Raw genomic sequence first — 26,113 nt, 5'->3', positions numbered from 1 at the left:
TATTTTCTTGATTTCTTCGTGTGGGTATACTTTGTTTTTCTATAGTGTTGTAAGCATTTATGCTTGTCGTATCCAACATGTTGACTTACAAATGTATCATTCTTGACTGTTTTGCAAGACCGCACTCAGGGTTTATCCTAGCGCTTATGCCTTGATACAGGTGTAATCTTGCTAAGTTAAACTTAGGGAATCTAATCACGTAGTTATCTTGACTTACATGTCTCTAATGCTTAGATTGGATTTCCACATACCTATCTGATATTGATCATATTCATATCCTCATAGTTATACTAGTGATGGTTGTATGATCTCATGATGTCCCTAATAAACACTCAATGATGAAATTAAGAGTCTAAATGTTATGTGCTTCTTGCTGGTAAACCACTTTGCATATTAGCTTGCATTTTAGGTTTATTTTCTAGTTTAGTCTTGCATTCTTGCATATGGGGAGAGCTCTCTCTTCATCTTTTCATAGACATATCGACTAACTCCTTTCATATATTTCTTTACTTTCTTCTTGTTCATGTCTTTTCACATTCTTAATCTTTCACTTCATCTCTTTTCTATCTTATCATCACATTATATAAGTTTTGACCTCTTAAATAATTTTGATTTCCTGGGTTCATTTTCGAGATCGAAATCCAAATTCGAGTTCATCTTGATGGTCAAAATTGCCTTTTAAAATTCTACTTTCTTTTGAGCAGTTAGCTGACCTTTTGAGGTCTAATCTCTGAATCATCACTGGGGCATCTTCATTTCTTCATGTCTTCATCATTTCCATACTTCATATCTACTTCAATTCAACCTTTTCATGTCTAAAATCATCTTTCTACTAGATTTGACCTAATTTTTATGCTATATCCTTCAAGGTCAACTCTAGTCAAACTGGGGTATTTTATCAGTTTCTTATAGTCATTCTTGGGTTCTAATCATCTATCTATCATCTTGGAGATTTCTATATTCTAATTTTCTCACGTCTAGCTAGGTAGTTTCTGCATCCCCTTACCTCATTTCAATTTCAATCCCGAGGGGGCAGAAATACTCTATCATTGATTGCTACAGCTATCTATTGCTTAGGAGCATTTGTTTGATCTTCTCACTTGCTCTCACTCTATCCGCTTTGCTAAGTTTCAGCATTCTTCTTGAATTTTGACATCATCTTTTCCTAGTGTTCAGTACTACCACTATCAGGCTGTACATTTAGGACTTGCTATCTTTTTCTACATTTTGTTCTTCAAAATCAGATATCTATATCTATCACCGCCTACTTGGCTTTCTATTTTATTTGACATAATATGTTCCTAGATCGATCACACATTAGTCAAAGAGGGGCAAATGTAATCACCTAAAAATGGTCATCTAGACTATTAGCCTCCTTTTTGATATTTTGGCTAAATTAATTTAATTACTTACCTAGACCAAATTGCTAATAATCAATTTATTTGATTATAACCTATAGTTTGACTATGATATCCTATGTTCATTATTTGATTAAAAGAACATGTCCCCTTTTAATTAAATAAAAGACCCCATTCTTCTAACCCACTTAAAGTGCACACATAAATTCCTTTTTCTATTTTACAATTAAAAGAAAAGGCTTGTGAGGCTTTTGTCTTATGTGACAAGTCAACTTATATTCTATTGGTTGACTTGTGTGTGTACATGGATCACTCCTCTTTTCAAATTCCACCGTTGATCATCCACCATCTTCATCTTGATCTCTACCGTCCGTACAACTTTAAAAGGGAGAGAGCTTTCCCCCTCAAAGGATCCATCCATCTTTTGAATATTGTTATGCTATAGGTTTTCTAACAGGTTTCTTTGGAGCTTTGTGGAGAACTTCTCATTTCTTGTCTCATTCTCTCATTACCATTACATACTAGTTTAGATTCATACTTACATGCTAGTTTAGTTATTTTCTTGTAATGATCTATCTCACATAGTTTAAATAACAGTATTGTAACACTCTCATACATGCTTAGCATAGCTGCACTTTGCATTATCATCTTAGCTTAGTTTTCATACTTGCATTGCATTCTTGAGGGATTCCTTGGAGATATTTGCACTCTTGCTCTTGTCTCAAAGAACCTCCCGTTGCATGGTTTACTAGCAAGAAGTATATTTCTAAGGCTTGGTTGAGATCCTTCATGCTTGAATACTAACTTCTTGCACTCCATGGATAGGGAGCTCTAAGGTGGCATCTAAGCATTCCAACTCATGGAATCATTTGGATAGAATGGTTTAGAGTGGGACACTTTCGAGTGTACAATTGCCTCCCACTATATGTTTAATTTATTCCCTTACACAATATCTTTGAAAAAATTTGACAGATAAGCCATAGCCTCTTCTATTGGACAATAATCAGAAAAGAACCTTCACCTCTCAACAAGTGGATTTTCTTCTTTAGACTCTGTTGAAATATTAAATGCAAATAGTCATTTGCCCCAAGAGCCAAATGCCCACCTACCATCCTAACCACATCAAAAGTATTAATGTTTAGTAGGTGAGTTTCAAATTCAAAAAAGAGGGGGGAAATTTTTCTTTGAAGAAGACAAAAGGAATGAATTAGTTTGATTTGGAGAGTGCAGTTCAGTAGATCAGAGAGTTGCAGAGCAGAGAAAAGAAGGAAGAAGAAAGGAATCAATTAGTGGATCTAGTCATTTAGAAGATAGAAGGAAGTTTGTTCTCATGTCTACAATTGCACATGTTTCCTCTTGTCATTCTATAAGTTCGTTGTTTATTGGATTTGTCCTTTGATGTAGTGATTTCTCTAGGCATTGTTGTATGTAGCCATTAGAGCTGCAAGTTTAAAGTTTTAGATTTTACTAGTTTAAATATTTTAGGGTTTTCTACTTGAAGCCGAATGCTCCTAGATTTTGTAATAGTTTATCATATTTGAATAGCAAGCAAGTAGGAAAGCATACATAACTTTTTTTTCCTTCTCTTATTCATTATTGCATGTTTTGTATTTGAGATGTTCTTTGTTGAAATATTCATACTTCGGCTCTCTAGTTTTAATGGTGGAAAAATCTAGGTTATAAGTTTTATTTACAGCCCACTCGGTTTGGTCTTTACCAAGTCCTCTCTTTGTCACTCTCACCAAGTTCTGCCTACAGTTATTACCGAGTCACTTGACATATACTTGAGTCGAGTTGCCTTTTTTTTGTTGAGTTCACTTGGCTTCCTCTTGTGTTGAGCTTACTCAGCACCCTCCTACCACTTAGCATCCATTGGTGCTAAGAAAAACTATCACTTGACACCTTTATGTGTTGAGCAAAAATGGAACTCGGCAATAGTTGATGTCGAGAAAAATTTTAGGGTGATTTATTTTTTATAGACTTACCATTTTTTTGCTATTATTGTGTAGGTTATGGTTTTCTAAAGACTACCCTTGCAAAACCAATGTCACATCAGCTCTCTCCATGAAATGTGTAAAATTCAACAATAGTCAAGGTCCATTGAATATTGACCAATCAACATTAATTCTCAATTATCATTAAATTTAAAATAAGTACATTTACCAGATACCAGATACTAAGATGGTTTAGATAGGGCGACCAAGGTGAATAAGCTCTAGAACTTGATCAAGAAACACAAGGGAAAAAATACTGTAGAAATGTTTTACCACCCTACCACGAAGTTGTTAAGCTTCCCCAGAATCTTTCTTGACATGAAAGATACCCAGCCTGGCAACAAGGAAGTCTAAATAGGTAAAACCAAAAGAGGTAATGGAAATGTGTGGTTAAAATAAATCATGTCCATCTCATAAATAAAACATAAGAAACATTCTTTCATTTTCCCAAAGTACATTGCTAATCATAATAACCACCATATTTCACAATGAAGTGCAAGGAACATTTAGCCATTAGGAAATCTAAATGCAATCACACAAAAAGATTGAGGATTGTTTAAGTACAGAGTTTAAAACTAAAACCCAAATGTGTTATCTACATGTAGACATTTCATAAGTTGTCTTCAGTTCAAGGTACCCATCATTTTGAGAATCAATCCCAATGCAACTTAATTACTACATCCTAATATCAATTGTTCCTTTCTCATTATCAATTCACAAGTACACAAATTAAAATGCTTTTTGGTTGTAAGATTAAGCATCCATTTTTTCCACAAGGTAATTTAGATTCCATCTAATCATACAATCATCAAAATTTCAAGCCAATTAAGTTTTAACAATTAACCTATCTCAAATTTTCCTATTGGTTGTTTGTTCTTAAATATTTATCATTCAGCATATTGAATCAACTTGATATATATATAGTATTATGATCTTATATACTAATTTCTTATGCAAAACCATATAAGAAATCATATAATCTCTAAAGATTTTAAGCTAATGTGGTCAACCACCAAATATCTCCCTATTCTATATGCATAAAATCAATTCAACTTCTACTAGACTACAAGTAACAATTCCCTTTAAAAGAAAAACATCAATTACAACAGTAAAAATTTGGAATAGTTTCATAATTTATATCAACTAATGCTGAAATGAATTCATACTATTCTACATCAACGAATTCTAGACTATCAATGGTGAAAAATACATCATTATTCAATTGTTTGCTCAATGAAAATCAATAGCAAGCCTATCGATGTTATTTTTGGTCTATCCAAACCATTAAAGAAATTTAGTTTCAATCTTCCTCCTATCATACTAAGTAAGTAAGCGATCTAGGTAATATTACCAACAAGCAAAAATAAACAATTCCGAAAGTATAACCACACAAACATTGAACTCATAGCTCCTTTCCAAGAATTTAAATAAGTATGACACTAGTTTCTATGAGCTCAAAGACATCAATATCTAGTTGTTCAACCAAGTTTTATATATCATGATGCCAAAAATATACAAGGATAAATTCTTCTAGTTAATCAATCCAAAACTAGTTCTATGCAATCTTGAGTCAATCCACATTAATGAGAAGAGTCATTGAATAGAGTCTTGTAGAACATTCCATAGAAGTGGAGTTTGTTATTTACCATCTCTCACAAAAAAGTAGAACTCAGTTGGTTGTTTTAGATTAAGGAAAAAGCAAGATTTGAAGGGGCTTGAAACCTTTTAACAAAAGAAAAATATTGGCATTAAGAACCAACCACATTTTACAAGGACCTAAAACCTAGAGTAAAGAAAAAAAACACAAAAAAGTAGGTTTTACAAGGATCTAAAACCACAAGTTTAAACCAAACACACCTAATTTTTACAAGGACCTAGAACCTAAAGTTTTAAAATAGAAAGTTGGAAAAATAAAAAATAGAACTAGCAACACCACCTGGACCAACAACCAGTACGCCAACAACCACAACCAACACCTACACCAATTCCTTGATGCTCTTCTCCACCTCCTTACCAACTTCAGCAATGGCCTGGATAATATCAATCATGGCAGAAATAGGAACCTCAAGAGAATTTGCAATCTTTTTTCTCATACTCTAACTTGTTCTCTTGCTGGGTCCTCTAGGACTCCTCATCACAACAATTTCTAGAGACATGATCTCCTCATTTCTTTTCTTACCTAGATTGGTTGTAGTAGTGCACAAACTAGAAAGGACCTGCTCTATTATCTGTCTACTTTCCTTAATAAGTTGACAGAGTTCTAACTCATAATCCTTTAGTTTATCATGGATGTTTCTAACAAGTTTCTCTAGGTGGGCTCTCATAACACATTCATGGTCTAGCTCTTTCTGAATGACTCCAACCTTTTTCTTGAGCATCATGATTTCATTGTATAGCCATAAATCTACTTGTAGAGAATTCAGTTGGTTGTTATTCCCAAGAGTTCAAAGTGAATAGAATCATTTTCACATAAAACCACTTATCTTTTCTAATTCAAAGAGATTAGTAATTATCCATATGCATAAATTCAAAATCATTATTCAGCTAATCCGATGATTGAGGAAGAGTGAACTTTAAACATTAAGGAGATTAAAAGATCACATCTCTATTTACAAATGAAGATGTCAATTTACTCTTTCTCTCATCATAATTTAAGTAGGCAATCAATGCAACAATATTGAAATGTTATTTCAGAATTGAACAATCTTTTGGATGCATAGGTATGTCATCAAACTCTCTTGATCTAATCACTAATTGTTCCATCTATAAGTAACTGAGAACAATTTTATTTCTAGATTCAACATACCAATTTATTGTTTGATCATAAAATGGTCCACATCAACTGTGAGTGAATCATACTCATGCACAAAGGTGTACCAAATTTTCCAACCACATATCGATCTATGACTATTGGGGTCTTCTTAATTAGCTATAGGCATCTCACAAAGGAGGTTTCTAAGAAAAATAGGTAGAAATTAACATCTATAAGAAAACATTTCAATCAAATAAATCATCTAGAAGGTATCTCCCAACCAATTCTTAAGTAAGTCTTTACAGTTTTGGTTGATTTCCCTTATTAATCACTATCCACAATACATACTTATTCCTCAACTATCATGTTCCCGTAACAAAATATCATTTCTCCATTGGCCTTAAGATGACATACATCCAAAATTAAAAGAGTGAGAAAGCTTATAGGGTGTTCCACACTAGTTTAGGAGACTGAATATATGGAGTAAGAAGCTAAGTATGTGAACTACTTCAAAGTGATCAGACACTGAAAGCAGGAATGACCAATGAATATTAGGAAGAAATGAAGCACTAAATGGAGTGGTATTTGGCATAGTTTAGGCTAGGACTGGAAACCTGTGCCTCCATTCATATGAGGAAAGGTGGCTGGTTAGAAGAATAAATAGTTGAGGCATAACTAGATTAACCATGAGGCTATGGGATTCATGACTTAATTTATTATGTTCTTTATACTCTTGATGGGGAGAAAAATATACAGTTTCCATTACAAACCAAGAAATGGCCAATTAAATAGACTACATAAGAAGGCATGATGAAAATATTCACATTTATATTTCCATAGTATTGCTTCACTTAGTAAACATTTTAACTTGTGATATTGCTATCAGGATTTAACTGTGTGATTTTGAGTCAAACTCATTGACCCATATTTCATGACTAGTGATTCAACATGAATCCATCTCTCATAAGAATAAATGGAACACTTAGCACTCATTGGATCTAGGAAATGCTCACAAGGGTGAAGCACTGAGACTTCCTAGGAGGTCACCCATCCCAATACTACTCCAGCCTGAGCGCACTTAACTACAGAGTTTTCTTCGTGGTTAAACCCAAAGCTTGCAACCCCATTTGCAAAACCTTCACCAAGTGTTGTGCCTTATGAACCATTCATTAGAAAACCCCTTAAGCTCATCAATTTTGATAAGTAGGAGATAATTTCCATAGCAATTCAAATTGTGATATTGCTATCAAGATTTAACTATGTGATTTTGAGTCAAACTCATTGGCCCATGTTTCATGAGTAGTGATTCAACATGAATCCATCTCTCATGAGAATAAATAGAACACTTAGAACTCATTGGATCTAGGTGATGCTCACAAGGGTGAAGCACTAAGATTTCTCAGGAAGTCACCAATCCAAGTACTACTCCAGCCTGAGCACACTTAACTACAGAGTTTCCTCCATGGTTAAACCCAAAACTTGCAACCCCATTTGCAAAACCTTCATCAAGTGTTGTGCCTTATGAAACATTCATTAGAAAGCCCCTTAAGCTCAACAGTTAAATCCTAATAGTAATATCACAATTTGACTTGTTGTGGAAATTATCTCCTACTTACCAAAACATTTTAACATTAAGAAGGGGGCACTTGGTTCGATCAATGATTTCCTTTCAATGTCATTGCCCATGTCTCTTCCCAAGCCCTTTGCAATATTTCTTGTACTTATTCTTGGTCTTGGTAGTTTCTCTTTCTTAATATTCTTTCTCTATTTTTTGCTCTCCCCTTGCATTCCCCAAGAATACTCACCATCCAAAAATTGCCCCCCATTTTTAGCCCCAATTCAAAACCATTGAAGTTTATACATTGGTAACTAAAAATTAATTAATTAATTTTATTAGTAACTACCATCATTAGATAAGATGATTTTTTTATTAATATTATTTGATTCCAATTAAGTGAATGATCTATTTTTGTTTTTGGTCCAACTGGCAATCCAACACCGAGTTATTCGGTATGTGATGGAGTGGGTTGTAACATTCTCCCCCCTAGAAAATGTACCATCCTAATGCATATATGTCAAAAGTTACAATCATATCCATAAAAAATTCAAGACTTCCATATTGTAATGATCAATAATCCAACTTCTATTATTCATAATGCATGGCAATGAATGCACCAAGTTGTGGTTCCAAAAAGATGACACCTTTTTTTCTCTTCAAAATTTCCAAAAGTGCATATGTGCTATGACCTAGGCTTAGGCTTGGGAAGCATAGGCCATTGCGTGTGTGCACTATAGCGTGTATGTGCCATCGAATTCTCTATAGCACGTGCGCACTATAGCATGTATGCACTATGAAATTCTCTATAGTGCATGCACACTATAGCGCATACACGCTATTGAAAATAACATAAAACATTAACCTCTACTCTTTATCTCCCCCCCCCCCCCCTCTCTCCCTCCCTCCCTCTCTCTCCATTTCTCTCTCTCTACCCCATCCTCTCTATCTATTTATTTGCATTCTCTCTCTCTCTCTCTCTCTCTCTCTCTCTCTCTCTCTCTCTCCCACCTCTCCCTCCCTCTCACCCTACCCCAACCTCTCTCTCTTTCTTTACATCCTATCTAGTATTTTTTTCTATCATCTCCTACCCTCTCTCTCTCACACACACACCCTCTCCCACCCCTTAATTTGTGTCCCTCTCTCTCTATTTCTATGCATCCTATCCTATGTACAATTTGAACACCCATCCTCTACTCCCTCCCCCTCTCTCTCTCCTATCCCCTACTCTATGCCCCTCTCTCTCTCTGTGCATCCTAACCCACATACTCTATGAACCCCCATCCCCCTCTCTCCCTCTCTCTCTCCCTCCCTCCACCATCTCCCATCCCTTACTCTATACCCCTCTCTCTCTCTTTCTATGTATCCAATCTCATGTACTCTTTGAACCCTTGTCCCCTACTTGTTATCAATCACTCCCTCTCTCTCCTATCCCCTACTCACTCTCTCCCTCTACCTCCCTCTCTCCCCCTCCCTCCCTATCACATCTTTTCTCTCTCTACATCATATGCCATACTCTTTACTCCACCTCCTACTCTCTCTTTACCACACTTTGTACTCTCTCTCTCTCTCTCTCTCTCTCTCTCTCTCTCTCTCTCTCTCTCTCTCTCTCTCTCTCTCCTTCCTTCCCTCCCTCCCTCCCTTTTCATCCCCCCCTCTTTATTTCTGCCCCCTCTCTGCCTACCTAATCCTCTTTCTCTCTCTCTCACCCTCCACTAGTACATTATAGGTCAAATTTCAACCTAAATTTTTGACCAACTCAGGTAGAGACTTGTTCAATACCTTTTTCTAGTTTTTATTCCTGAGTTGGTCAAAATTTTGACCAACTTAGGGTTTCCCAAGTTGGTCAAAATTTTGACCAACTTGGAGTCAAATAATAAAAATCAAAAATTTTGTGTGTTACTTCTTTATTTCATCTCCACGTGCTATTGGAGCTATTGTCTCTAAGCATCTAGTGTGTGGCAAGCTAGGGACTTATGATTGCGGGAGCTAAATACTCATCTCTCATATATTGGTGCTAAGCATCTAATGTGTGGAAGACTAGGGACTTACAACTATGAGAGCTAAATAGTCATCTCTCATGCCAAATCAAGGTTCAATGAGGATTGTGGGAGCTATTTCTTGAACTTATGGGAGGTATGTGCATCATGAGATTGATATTCCTCTGTGATCACGTTTCCATTCCCAACCTCTAACATGTTAGGATCTAATTCATCAATTAAAGAATAAATATCAATATAAAAAGAAATTAAATGTTGTAAATTATAGTTTTACATTATCCTAAAACCATTGCATATTTGAACATACCATTCCATCCACCAAGGCCTACATAAGCAGCCCACTTATCATTCTTGTCAGTTGTAGATTTCATTCTGAAATTATGAAACTTTGGTACTAATAATTATATATAAAGAGGGAATTTTTCACCTCTGCAATCAAATCCATAATAATGAAGTGTCATGTATTTTTAATACTTGTGACATTCATCATGTATATCTCTTGTTTTTCTCCAACTATTTGCAATCTTAGGGCCCCAAGTTGCAGGGTCTTCTTGGCCTTGAATATTTGTGTACCCATTATAAAACAAAACCCATGAATATATAGATATTGTAAATAAGGAAATTCCCAAGAATATATTCTTATAGGATTAAAGAAATTCTTCTCACCATTCACACAATGAATAGAAAATAGAGCAGCCTATCTTGTTAAGTGCTTCACTCATTGTTGTATACCTGATATTTTCAAGCATCTTTTACAGCCGTGAATATCAAACAAAAACCTATAAATCCATGAACTAGTGTGGAGATTGTTTACCTCTATTTAGTATCTACTCCCTCATTGTACAATTGTCATATTTCAAATAGTCTATTCCATTCTTTTTCACCTTTCGATGGCTTTTACTTGGTATTTGAAAAAATGAATTATGGGAAGATTTTGGTGAGTATTTAGAATGCATCTATGCATAAGTTATATGAAAAATAGTTCCATTAGTATATCATAGAAACGTAATTACAATTTTTAGAATCCTCATACTAATAAGAGATATAATTGCAATGACAATAATGTTTTACCCATGAAGCAAAAGTCTTGACATCCTACTCTTCATACCCAAGAGAGCCTAGTTAGGTTTTGACATAGGTCAATGATTTAAGAAATCAAAATCATTTGTAGGATAAGTTGTTGACCTAATCGTGATCACATTTAATCTCTATTTTCTAAAACTTTAATTTTTATCTAATTGTTAACATGAGTTTTTTAGGTTAATATGCATCTATTCTATGCTCACCTTGCATCTAAATATTTTCCAATCATAAGTCCCCTGGAATGAATAAAGTCTGTCAATGCCTTTATGTCGGAAGGAAATTTAGTAGAGTTGGCAACAAGATTACCTTGATTAGATGGAACGGTTTCAATTTCATTACATCAAAAAAATACAAATGGAACTCTAGTAACCTTTGGTTCTTAATTATACACTTGAGAACCTATGTCCAAGTTGGCCCAGTGGTCATCTTTATTGACACAATTAGATTCGCATTAGTAATAGCTAATTTGTCAAGACATATAAATAGTTAAATAAAAGAAGTTGTATATTTAACCTATATTCACATATATGTATCCTAGCTTGGATAATCTAGTGGATACAATTGCATTAGCTACATATTACACATATCAATAGAATTATCTATGTAAAAATTAGTAGACTAAGAAGCACTAATCAGTATAAAATTTAAAATGCATCATAAAACATAGAGTTTTTAAGAATGCACATAGATAGATATAATCAAACCTTTCAAAAGGAAGGATAATCTAAAAAGAACATGGTAAAAATTAGATAGATTAAAAAGATTATGAAAAAATTAAGATGATCAAGATCTTCTCCTCTACTACCACTGGATTAGCTATCCAACACTATGTTTTATACTCTAGAGTTCACTACATATGAACTAAATGTAACTTCACATTTACAAGGCACAAAAAGCAATACAACAAGCCAAACCCTCACTAGGTTAGTGTGCTCATAGGCTTTGTGCCCTTGTTGGGCTACCATTTTAGCAGGGGTTTTTGTTGTTGCATTAATGTCAAGGATGAGGTACCCCATTTTTGGCCTCGCCAGGTTATGGGCCGACCTAAAACTTCTCTATAACTGATCAACAAAAATATTGTTTGCTCAAAAAAAAATAGAACATTAGAAAACAAGAATGAATGAAATGTTATAAGCTAATTAACTATCAATACGTGAAAAATTGCATTTTATTATTTAACATAATAATACTTTGCCAAAAAATCCAAAATGTAAGGAACATTAGGAAAGAAGAAAGAATGAAAATTTGTCTAATCAATTTAACATGTCATCATGGTTTCCCACTAAAATGCATTGACCAACTAGATTTGTATAAAAGAAATATATTGGTTCAAATATCAATGAGAAATGAATATTAACTCTATCTTCAACCATCTACAAACGTTATATTTCTTGAATATCAACTCTCAACCCTACCATCATCAAGTTGGTTTGATTCTAAAGCACCATTTAGGTTGGACATGCACTTTCATCACCCACGTTGTTTCCTCATTTTCTGACTCCATTTCCCAAGCCATGAAGAGCAAGGCAATATCAATGTACAATTTTCAATGGTGCTCTAAGTGCATGAACTCCTCAAATGGAATGATGTTGGTAATCTACTAGAATAATGTCTCATCCAATTTGAATACCCCTATCTATTATTTATCTAAAATGTGATTGAGAAAACATAATTGTCACTTAAGGATTATGAGAGAGAATTTTGATTACATGGCTCCCTCCTCACAACCATTACTCATACCCTGCACTTGGTGAAAATTAAAATAAGTTATAAAGGCTCTCCTTTTTGAAAATAATAAAGAGAAACATCCCATACATTCCACATACCACAAACATCACATCACTTTATTTCCCTATCCTTTGGTGGAGTAGTGGCTATCCAACCACAAAAAACATTTTCTTTATATTGCTTTTTGAAAAGTTTTGTGAAAAAAACTACAAACACCCCTTGGTATGGTTAAAAATTTTTGTGTCTCTATAGCCCTTGCCCCTTTGGTGGTGTATAGATGCACTAAATCCTTAAACTCAATATCTTAAAACATCCTAAAAAGTTTGATGCAATTAGAGAGGCGTTCTACCCATTCTTCTTACAACTCTTCCACTTGGCTTCTTCCAACCTTTACCAAGCATATCACCATTGGTCCCTAAGGACTCTCAAAAGGCTAGAGATTAGGTGGTTGGCCTCATTCTCATGCCACACTCACCTCTTCCTAGTTTCCCTACATAGATCTTCACAAACACAAACAATTACCCTCTCACCACACAACACCTCCACTCCCTTACACCCTCCAAGATCTTTCACAAACTCCACACTCCAAATGCTTCCAAGGGCTTAACTAACCATAAACAAAGTTATTTCAAACATTCTTAAGGTTTCATGCACTTAGTGGGCTCCAAACACCAATCTTAACAAACTGGCCTAATGAGGACTCTTCCTTGTAGCCTTATCTTGGGGTTTTTAAGAAAGAAATCAAAATCTTTAAAAACTACTACCAAAACTAAAGGCATTCAAATTAAGGTTTTTAAGTCTATTCCATTCTTTTTCACCTTTAGGTTTACAATCATTAAGGCATTCAAATTACGGGCCCTAATCTAGGCTAATAGGCCTAAAGACACACTCAACCCACAAACTCACAAAACCCTTAAAGAACTTGGACAAATGAACTTGCCTACACATTTAGCTTATCAAGAGTGTCTAAACTTCCAAATTTTGGGCATGTAGCCACTGTGGAGATGACTAAACCTTCAAACCCTAGCCTTAATGAGGGATTCATTGATATTTTAAGAAACTACTTCAAACCTCCATTATCTTAGCTGCCTAATTCTTTTAATGGATTCTTCAGCATAAGATGAATGACTGCAACCCTCCAAACACCATGCATCTTATACACAAGCCTTTGTCACATTTTTTGAATGGTAGTACCTTTTATTCTTCATGCAGCAAAAAGTGTCTTATAGACTCTTAGCCAACTCCATTATAAAGAGCAGGGGTATGGTATCAACCTACAAGATGGCAACCTAAAAAAGTAAAGAAAACATTTCAATCTTCCCTAACTTCATGCCATGATAACATGCAGCCACTATGGTACTTTACCCTAAAAAAATATGTAGTTTACTAACCAATTAGTGGTTAAAGAGAACTAGACCAATAACTAATGAGGTTAGGCACACAAGTAGTGTTTCTAGGCTCCATTCAACTTGGTAGAAATCTTCTAAACTACTACATACATGGGGTGAGATCTTTTCCCACCTATACTCCATGTCCCATGATGTACTAATAGTTAATTACTTCTATCCTTCGCACACTTTTTACAAATATGATTTATTGATGATATCACTTGGCTTATGATTTAACAGTGACACAATTCATCAGTCTTTGTCATTATTTTGAGATAGTTCATTTAACTTAGGTACTGCCTAAACTCTTTTCAATGCATATTTATTTGGTACTTCACATGACATTTGGTAATCATTTTTGTGTGGGCGGATCTTTTTGGGTAGTGGCTATGGGGCAACTTATATGCACCCATAGCTAATCTTAAATAGTCTAAGTGTTATAAATTTTCATTGAGTAAAGGTGCATTTAAATTGCATCATATACATCACCATATTTTTGTATCTAGATATCCCTTTTTTCTCCTTCCCTTCTATTTTTTAGGAGTTGTTCGACTAGTTGCATACTCAACCCCCATTTCCTATTGATTTTGGTTTTCTAATTATGGTAGAATATGTTTGGGAATCTATGTTTTCTATGGCTCCCCCTCCATCTTTATTATTTGATGATGTTGATATTAAAGTGGAAGGCTTTTTAGATTCTTCTCAAAAAATAGAAATAGAATGAACTTGGTTTTTTTTTTATCGAAGTTTTTGATATGGCTAGTCATGTGATATTTTTTGAATTGTGATACATGTGATATTTTTTGAATTGTGATACTTATATTTAAGTTCAGATGTTATATATTCATGCTACAATGTAGCCCAAGTTTTAGGGGACTTCTATTTTGAAGACTATTTGTATATAATTTTGTTTAAAACATGTTGGAGTTCAGAATATGTTGGATATGCTTGATTTTTATGGGTTGCTTTTGTATAGTAAATAAGAAGTCAGATTGGGTTTGTATTTTTTTTTTAAATGTGCCTACCTTGGTAATTGCTAGCTTCAAAGGGATTCATAGTAAATCATGGCTTCTCTATGATCTCACATGTTTTAATTTTATGGATCTCACTTATTTTTTGGAGATATTGTATTCAACTTAGGGATCTAGTATGTGTTTACATTGGATGGCTTTTGTTAGTGTCATGGTTACAATTTGAATTATGAATCAAAAGCAATGAGGGTAGATTTTATGCCCATTTTTGTATTGGCTCTCTAGTGTTCATTTTGTCATTAGATAATGATTGGATTAACACTTGTCTTCATATGATCATTGAGCTCGTTTGTAAATCATAATGTAATCAACATGTATATCTACATTATGTAGGTCAAGTATTAGGCAATGATTTGGGGATTAATTTTGAATAGCTCCCCTCTTTTGGAGCTTTGATGTAATGAGCTAACTATATTGGGTTCTAGATTTCACAGGCTTATTTTACAAGGGAGCCTCGAAGAATAGTTAGCCAACAAATTTCAAAAAAAAGTGATTTTTATTATTCAAACTCACAACATACTCTTCCTCTCTCCTCTCTATATTCCATTCTCTAATTTCTACATGAGATTGCATTGCTTAAGTAATAGAATGACCTTTCACATCCCCATGATGGTTGATCTTCCATCTTCTAAAAACTATCATGTTGCAAAATGTTGCCAACAACATTTTACACTCTCTTTTTCATTTTTGTATTTTATGCTACCACATGCCTACTTGGTACCTTAAATAAGTCCAAAGGCTTATAATTAACATTTTAACACTATATTTTACTCCATCTATGGTCTTGTATGGAATTTTCCACTTTTAGGATATTTGACTTACTTTGACCAATATTGAATAAAACATAACCTTGGTCTACATGACCTTAATTGAACACATACTTTCATGAAATTGAAATAACTAATTCATCACCTTCTTAAGATCATGAACCTCTTTTGCAACTTCATTCCTCTTATTTCAATATGTCTAATTCCAATATTGTTTGCCAATAATAGAAAAATGTTTAGCCTCTCCAAGGGCCATGTCCCTATCCTCCACATAGATTGAGGCCTTCTCTACCTCTTTTACTAATCCAATCTTCAAATGGATTTTCCCTTTACTACTATCATCAACATTTACAATCATAGTGTTGACTGTCTACTCCATGTTTCCTTCATGTTGCAAGGAATTTGCTGCATCATCATGTTCTAACTCTCCTTGTGTGTCCTCTTCACCATTACTGTCCTTTGTTTTAGATATTTGTTCTCCCCTTGGCTTTTTTATTCAGTCTATCTCAATGACCATTCCCTTTCCATATTCTTGATCCTATGCATTAATAGGTTCCTCAACATCTTTATCTTCTTTACTATCTAATTTTTATTTAGATTCTTCCTCTATCTACTACCTTATTAATACCTCTAGTTTCCTTCCTCTTTCTTCATTCAACTCACAAAGATCATTTATCTCACTCAGCTCATACATTAAGAAAATACAATCTAATCTTTAGTTGACTCCATGCAATAGTTTAAATACACTAAGATCTACTTACTCTTGTATAACTAAGAGATGTGTTCAAAAAATATAGATAAATGCAATATTGCTAAGGATTACTCAAGCTTAAAAAGGATAACTCAATTTTGACTATTTAAAAATTTTAGTTTAGGAATTAAGCTTTAGTCTGTGAAGTTTAAGCTATTTAAACCATGATAGGTGAAATAAATATAATATTTTAAATTTTAAATTTAAGCAACCTGCCAAGTCTTGATGCTTGCTCCATTTTTGGTTCTAGTAAATAGAATGTTATGAACATTGATTTTTTCCATTGTTGCTTCTTCCCCATCTTTTCCTAGGCTCCCAATGCTAAAAAAAAAAACACATTAAAATCATCCCTTAGACATGTAATATCTCATGATTAAGTCCTTAAATATCTGATGCCATGACCTAGTCCACATATGATCTTTTGAATATCAACATTGGAGGATCCAGATACAATGGAGATACAATCATCCCCAACTTCAAAATCAACAATAATCAGAATTAGAAAATTAGAATGAAGTATAGATCTTTTGTAATTTATTAAGAATATTGTGACATGATCTTTTTATAATTAGCATATTTTGGAAATCTTTTAAGTTAACAACCATATATTCAAGGCCTTGTCAAGGCAAGTCTAAAAGTGAATGGTAGGCCTTGTCAAGAGAGACCCAAAAAGAAACCAAGAATTCCTTATGCCATGAATTGAATATCATAACTATGATAATTATATCATAACTTGTGCATTTCACGATAGACACTGCCTAAAACATGGCAAAAAAAAATCTAATTGGTCAAAGTTTTCTATAAAAAATGATACTACTATATTTAAGCAATAAAATAGTGATATTTAGGAAACAACCTACAACACAATCGTAAACTATGAGCCTTTTATTTGAGAGATCTTAAGTTCATGTGAACCATCACCAACTACTCCAAATTCCATAACATTGAAATTCACTGACTGGCCTTGATAATTTTTCTTCCTCCTGTCAAATTCTTTTCAAGAAACCACAATTTTCATTTGAAATATTTCCTTTCATAATCAACTTATTGATACCAATTTATCTTTCCCACTTTAAAAAATATATCAAATGGGAAATTATTAGAGAGGTCCATCTGCACACAAATTCGTGCACAATTAGAGCTTGTGTACTTGATTTTATCCTTTAAGGTACAATAATATCTTCTCATACATCAACAGTTACCTACAAGTGATAGGTAGATGATTTTCAACATTACCATCATCAACTCTAGCTTCTCAACATCTATGTATCTTTTTGTTTCCATATACTTTTGAAACATTTAATATTTTTAGTGAAGTTATGACCACAAGAATCTATGTATCTTTTGGTTTCCATATACTTTTGAAACATTTAATATTGTTAGTGAAATTAGGACAATAAAACAAACATTGACATATCAAAAATAATAATGAAATGCAAAACATAAAAACTAGTAATTCTATATCTAATCTTAAATTTAAAGATTAACATGCATTCTAATCATTTTAGAGATGTGGGATCAGTGGAGCTAAATGAATGGATGTCAAACAACTTATGGGATCCATAGATAAGCATGCAAAGCCCAAAATTGCATTTATTGTATAGGAGTTTATGAATCAGGACACAACTACATTACATATAAATATATGAGGTAGGAACATTAGCATTTAGTTCCAATTCTTAGGTTGAAGAACATTCAATTTATAGGCCAAGCCTCTTGACCTTACATATTCACCTCTACTTTTTCGATCAAAACACAACTATGAATGTTGACCTTCCAAATTTGCAAGAAAAGTTGCATGACAACTTTTTGACAATTTTTGCAACTTTCAATATTTTCAAAAAAATGACTTCAAATGCATACCAAAACTTGATAAATCATGCAAGAACTCTAAAAAACATAAAATTGAAGATTTTTGGTCAACTCATAGGCTTGACCAACATTGACTAACCTACAACTTTCCTATAGGCTTTATTACAACATGCAAGAAATTTGCCTAAAATGCATTCTAGGATGCTTGAGATTAACTTATTGCCATGTGTCAACTTGGACACTTATTAATCACCTAATATATCCAAAATTTGATGTTTGACCACCTTGTTTAGGACCTTAGGCCCCTGCACCACTACCCCACTTTGGCTTTTTGTACATCAAACACATAAGAATTCCATTTTTTGGAAAATTTAACAATTTTGAGTTTATTGGAACCTTGTCCAACTCTTTTGCTTCTGCATCTTGCATTTCTAAAAAATATTTCTTTTTGTTTCTGTGATTGGATTTTGGGAGGTGATACTTGTAATGAAATCTTTGGGTCCTTCTAACTTTTGTCATTGCTTCCTTGTCAATTTCCTTAACAATAAATATTATGACCAAAATATTTTTTTTTTCAAAACCATATGTGTAGATATAAACATTAGGTACAACTTGTCCAAAAATTTTACAAATATATTTTTCCTATGAAGAAAGACCGTGCCTGGAAATATGAACCTAGAACAAAATAATGAGAAAATTGCTATGGTCTCAGTTCTGAAGAAAAGTTGATAAATGTAACTATCCTTGCAAAAAGTGTAAGGGCTTAAAGAATTAAAGAATTCTAATTACAACAACCTAGAGTCATTATAGGCAACATGGTCACATTGAAGGGGGCCTTGATTATTGTCGATTGGTGAATGTGGATTTCCAATTAGAGATACATGGAGGTGTGAATATCCAAGTTAGGGATAACACTCCCATGGAAGAAGATGATAATGTGTCAGAGGACATGATTGAAGAAGATGGTATTGGCACAACTGATAAAGATGCTCACGATGATGGTACTAGTGCATCTGATAATGATGATGAAGATGATCTTGATATACCTATACTTGAGAAGGCACACGAGCCCCTATACGAAGGCTCCCAAATAACTCTTCTCTCTACTATAGTATTATTGGTGAGCTTGAAGGTTATGAATGGTTTATCCAATGTAGCAATGTCATGTATACTAAGATATGATATTTTTATCATCTTCAATATTAGCATACCATTAATATTTATTATGTTAATAATTCATATTTTTTGTTATTAGTTGATAGGTGATTTTTTGTTACTACCATAAAACATTATACCTCATTCATACTGAGAATTATCTACCATTACGAATCAAATTGAAATGAAATATCAGACAATACATGCATGTCCCAATTATCACATTCTATATCATTAATAACATGAATTTGCAACAAAATGCCCTGATTATCACATTAGTAGAAATTGGTCAAATAAACTAATAAAAAAGTGTCTCACAAGGTTCTATGGTACATTCTTATTATTCCATATCTTGAATGATTATTCAGGTGCACTAGCTTAGCACAATTTATGGATTACCATGCATGCAATAGAAGTCAAGATGACATCATACAAATACCTATGGATGGTTTTTCATTTAAAGAGATAGAAAAAAATATGGCCACACTTTAAAGAAGAACCTCATAATCTCAAGCTTTCATTGGCAGCAGACAATGTCAATCCATTTGGAGATATGAGATATGTTCACTCAGTGTGGCCTATTTTGTTATTAACAATAGCATTCCTCCTTTGATGTCCATAAAGAGTGAACACATAATGGTTTCAATGATTGTACCAAGTATTTTTCATTTAATACTTATCTAAATTAATTTATAAATAGTGCATCAAAATGGTCATAATAATTATGTAATATTTTTGTTCATTCAATTACTAGGTAAGTACCAAGTTAAAGTTATGAACATGTATATTGATCCCCTTACTAATGAGTAGTTGAAGTTATGGAATGGGGTCACTATACATTTCATCTCTATACCAATAGGACAAAGACAATTTTAAATTACATGCAATGCTTGTATGGACAATACATGATACCCCTGGACTAACTCATTTTTGTGGTATGTTATATTGTTAAGGTCACATATTTTTGGTCTATTATAGTGCTTTCACATTATTTTTGTATGCTTAAGTTTCACATGATAAGTGTACATGATCTTTTAGGTCTTTAGATAAAGGGAAAATTTGCATGACTAGTTTGTGGTCCGAAGATGAAATCTCATCATTCAAGAAGTTTAACAAAGCAGGTGTTCGATGAGTTTAGAAATTTTCTCCACAATAATCATAAGTATAAAATTATGGAAAAATATCTTTTTAATGAGAAATAAGAGACACCATCAAGGCCATGAAGAATGAAACATCATCTATGAAAGTTGGAATACGATTGAATAAATCACCGAGGTAATGTCTAGTTTGTGGTCTAAAGTTTGAAATTTATATTTTGATTTTTTTTTAATTGAGTAATGATGTAATTAATGCTCATGAAGGTCATAAAGGCATCAATGACCAACTTCTTAGAGGAATAAAAATTTATCCTACTCAATTTAGTAGATTACCATACTACAATGATCTCTCAATCGTGCATTTGTTTGATGTTATGCATATTGGAAAGAATGTAACAGACACGCTATGAAAAATATTGGGTTGAAGGCATGATAGAGAAAAAAAATATCAAAATTTGTAATGATATTCATGAATACAATCATGCACTGAAAGATTTTATTTAATCGAATAGCAATGGAGGTCGCATAAATACAAGTGCTCTTCCTAGGTTATTAACGGAACAACAAAGTGATGCATTAAAAGAAGTCATAAAAAAGAATTCTCATGATATTTTCTACAAATATAAGCAATCTTGTATCAAAGAAAGGTGATTTTGGGTCAAGGTTGAAAACACATGATTGGCATACCTTCGTCAAGGTAAGTCATGTTCTCTATTTACAATATATTTGTAAAACTACATGTACTACCTACTGTATTATTTCATAATATATTGAAAATATCATTTTTTAATGATTGTAGTATGTCTTACCTCTATCCCTCCCACACTAGTTTAACAACATTATTAAACAAGTTATATATGATCTTGGAAAATACATGAGGTTAGAAGTGTGATTTCTTAAATTTTTTGCACATATATTAGATTTATGACTTGTTTTACTTTTTATGTAATTTATTGTATATTTTTATCTGAAATCTCATTTATATGTTCTTGCATGTTGAATCTCTTTTAGGTGGTTATCATATAAAGAAATTGATAAAAAAAACATATAAAATGTTGGAAGAGAAAAATTTTAGAACTTATGTGTGAAATGCAAAAGTGTCTACCTTCAACCTTTTTTTAATGTTCAAGAACACTACCTTATACATTAAGTTGAGGAGATTGAATTGTGTGGACTTGTACAAACTAGGTCTCTGTGGATGGTTGAGAGGCATTTAAAATTTATGAAGGGCTTGGTTTGACAAAGAGCACATCCTAAGGGTTTTATGGTAGAGGGATATGTGGTATACTAGACCGTAGTGTACATTAGTGAATATCTTCCAAAATTTGCATCAAAGCTCCATGTAGATCACATTTCGAATCTCAACTCCATTAATAGATTTAAAGGGGAGTCCTTGATGGAGAATGGTAGATTGAAGAAATTCAGAGGTAATTATAAGATCTTATTGTAGTTAATTAATTCTTATCCATCATCAATATAAGTTATTTCTAACTAGTCTAGTTATTTTTTATAGTTGGTCATGAGTGGGATGTACTACAATTGTATATTGCAAACAATCTTTGATTGGATGATGATATGAATTCAATAGTCTCAAGAAAATGGTTGCTTATTAACATAAGACAATTTTTTATCATTGGTTAAAGAAGCCCATCGTAAAGGAGATCTCAATGTTATGCCAATGGTACTTGATCTAGCATATGGCTTAAGAGATCTAAATGTATGTAGAAGATTACTAATCATGACCTATAAGTTAAATATCAACTCAAATATCAATGCAAATAATCTTGACATGTTTGCATAATTTTAGATCAAATGCCACAAAGCTATGTACTACCATGGCCATAAATTTTGCATAAAAAAGTTAGATGAAATGAAGAAAACTTGTGGTTATGGGGTAAGTGCAATCTTCAAGGTCAGTAATATTTTGTCTAGAAATGGCATACATCCTCAACAATCTAAAAATTGATACTATGACATTTTGGATGATATACTTGAGTGTGACTTTAATTCATTCAAATTAGTTATATTTGTCATCAAATTCTATAGGCTATGACTGAATCGAAATGATCTTGATAGGACTATTATTAAATATGATAGTGGATTTGCAATGATTAATACAAAGTCATTTGAGACAGTTGGAGATGAGCCCTATGTTCTTCCAAGCCAATGTGAGAAAGTGTTTTACTTTGGCATTCCACATAAACTAGGTTGGTCATTTATTATTAGAAATGATCCAAGAGGAAGGCTGATAAAGTATAATGTGATGGAAGAAGAAGATATAAAAGAATCAAAAGATGAAGTAAATAATGATCATGAATGACTATTACACAATGGTGAAGAAGAAGATGATGATGATGGTTCTGGTGATGTTGACGATGATGATGATGATGATAATGACAATCATGATCATGTTGATAAAGATAGTTATGATGAAGGTGATGATGGTCATGATAATGATGGTCGTGATAATGGTGATGAAGATGATGATGATTGCGATGAAGATGGTGGTGGTGACGACGATGATTAAAGTGATAAGTATGATGATGGTGGTGGTGATGATGACATGGATGAAGATGATGATCAATGAAATGTTTTTTGATGTATGATCAACATCAAGTATGATGGAGTCATGATTTATTTATAGAAATTTGTTTGACTTGTACATTTTTATAATTAAGTTATTATGTGTTGAACTCTATTTTCATGGAGTATATACAATGACATTGAATGGCTAACACACATAAAGTAGGGGTAAGGAATTAAAAAATATACAATGATTTTGATGAATACAACATGTAATTTTTGTCTTATACGTAATTTGTAGTATATAGAACATTGTAAGTAGACAACTTTTCATTGATTATATATGGGTGAATTTGAGCAAGGTGATGAAATTTTTCTTTCAAAACCATATGTGTAGATATAAACATTAAGCATAACATGTCCAATATTTTTGTAGATATATACATTAATTAGACTAAATTTTTGGCTAACTTAAGATAAATTATTTACATATGTAGGCTATTCAATACTTTTGACCAGCATCTTGCATAGTCACATGGATCAATAGGTATAAGTCAATAGACCCTATAAATACAATTTTGTATTTGCATATCTTCTATTTATTGTCAACATCAACTTTAGTCCTAGTATGTCTCTCATTTTATATATTGCAGGTATCATGAAATAGGTATTTGTCTAATCTGTCTTCCTTAGGTGAGGAAAATGCAGGAATAGAAGATAAAAGTGAGACATCTAGTAGGTCTAAAATAGAGAGATCAACTAGAGGTCAAAAGATTAGAAGAAAATTCAATAAACAAATGCATTTTTTTCTTGTTGAGGGGTGGTCATGTTCTTGTGATAATGAGAACGAAGGTGATAGGAAGGTTTCCTTAAGGTGCACACATCTTTAGAAAGAATGGGTACCCAAGGAACTACCTCCAATTAACACTGATTTTTGTGTTAACAAAAGAATATATTGCATAGCTCCACCTTCATTACATGGTTTGGGCTTATTTTCCATGGATGGCATAAAGGTCAGTTACAATAAAGTTTTTGAATTGATGGAATATGTAAGACCTTGTTACTATTACAACAATTGGATGCAGATTGTGCAATATATAAAAAGTATGTGTAGGTATGCATGTCACCAAATTATATACAATGAAAAGAAAATGATAAAAGTAAATGACTCGCTATGTATATTGATGGAAGGAAAAAAGAAACAAGGAATATTGCAAGATTTATAAATAGTTCTCAACCTGTGTCAAATAATAAGTGGCTGAATTGTATATTTGAGGCACACAAGGGAAATTGTGTTTTTGTATGTGCGATAAAATCAATAAGTGTAGGGGAAAAGCTTTCTGATAGATTACAATTTGAATCATGTAGATATAAAAAGATTCCCTATCATGGGAATGGTAAGTATAACATTTAAACCAATTACCTCCAATTAATATTGACAACAATATACAATCTACTATTTTATTAATAAAAAAAATTTGGTAAGTCTATTACTTTCATTTCACTGTTAATTGCTAAGAATTACTAATATTTTTCACAAAGTGCCATGGATACACCAAAATGCACAGGTGGGGGATGTACCAGCTCGCACACCTTCTTCAGTGAAGGTAAACCTTAATTATTGTAGTTGTAAAAATTATATAGAAACAAATGTCATATTATTATGTTCTTTTCTTTATGGATTTGGAGTTATTTTTATGGAATTTTTACTGATATTGATTTCACAACTTGATACTTATTGATAGGGAAAAGCGACAAATGACAACAAATCAAATACGATCTAAAAAGATGACATCACGTATAGTGTTGACCATGTATTCATGGCCCATAAACTCATTAAAAAATATAGTGATGAAATTCTTAACATTATCCTTGAAAGAAACATAACTGAGGAGACAGAGACACTGAAAGAAGAATTGATATTTAGAGTCAATTCTTTGAAGGTAAGTAGTAATTAATCTTAAGGAATCATAAAATTTCAATAGATGTTTATATTTTATAGTATCCTATGGATCATGATCTAAAATATTATGTCTTCTTGTATAGGATTTCATGACACTGGTGAGACTGTGTGGTCAATATGGTGAGGGTTGTAGCGCGCAACCTTCATGTAAGTAACACTTTCTCTTTACAATATTATAACACTTAACTTTGATCTTTATCCATTGCAAATGGAAATAAACAATGTTGCAAATGTCTTTGCTAACAATGTAGCTTGCTCCTTTGGATGTCCTTGAAAATCATGATTTGATTTATGCTCCAAAATCCATAAAACAACTCCTATCAGAAGAAAGAATGAAGCAATTGTACACATGAAACAATATGAACAATAATAGAAGATTGTGGCCCTATTATTGCAACATTGTTTGTTTTCATTAACATTATAACACTTAACTTTTATTTTTGGATGCTTCTAGCTAGTATCCCATTTGGTCTTTATCAATTGTAAATGTCTTTTATAACAATGTATTCTTCAGCTCATGATGAAGTGCAGACACCTCCTTCAATCATTGCTCTAATATTGCTGAGTGCATTGTTGGAAACAAGGTGCTTGCAAACATCTTTGACTATGCCAAGTACAACTAGTAAAACCTTGTTTTTATATATTTTGTAATATGTTAAACGTGCATTATTATTTTTTTTGGGTGGATTTTATACTCATGGATCTATTTTGTGTACTAATAGATAGACCTTCAATTGATAGAACAATAGAGACTAGTACTATTGATGCTAGCCCATTTCCTAGAGCAGCCTTTGTGACTAGTACCGGTTCATTTGTGGGGACATTGTTGTTGAACAAGAAAACTATGTTTGCATTAAAATTACAAAATCTTCCAAGTACTTTTTTAAAAAAATTATTTATATTATAATTATAGTTTACTTATACATAACTCATTTTGGACTGATAATCCCATGATTTTTTTGTAGGAAATGATGTTTTCTTTGATCATCTTTCTGATATGACATTGAAGCTATTTGGATCCACCATACATAAAAGGTGCGTAGTTTTATATCATTGCTACAATATTTTTCTTTTCTTCCATTTATTTTACTATATTAAAGTTATTGATCTAATAATTTTTGTTATTTTTTAAAGGTGGAATAAACAGGGTCCTAAA

General features: G+C 32.9%; 1 pseudogene; it reads right to left on the bottom strand.

Annotated features, from left to right (window-relative positions):
• Positions 1 to 9,773: 9,773 nt before the first annotated feature.
• Positions 9,774 to 26,113, bottom strand: part of LOC149556879 (alpha-galactosidase-like) — a 57,436-nt pseudogene continuing 41,096 nt past the window's right edge.

The sequence above is a fragment of the Cupressus sempervirens genome, chromosome 5 (genome assembly GCF_028749045.1).
Source record: "Cupressus sempervirens isolate cs-2001-9-10 chromosome 5, ASM2874904v1, whole genome shotgun sequence".
In the NCBI taxonomy this organism is placed as follows: domain Eukaryota; kingdom Viridiplantae; phylum Streptophyta; class Pinopsida; order Cupressales; family Cupressaceae; genus Cupressus; species Cupressus sempervirens.
This window is presented reverse-complemented; position numbering and strand designations above follow the sequence as displayed.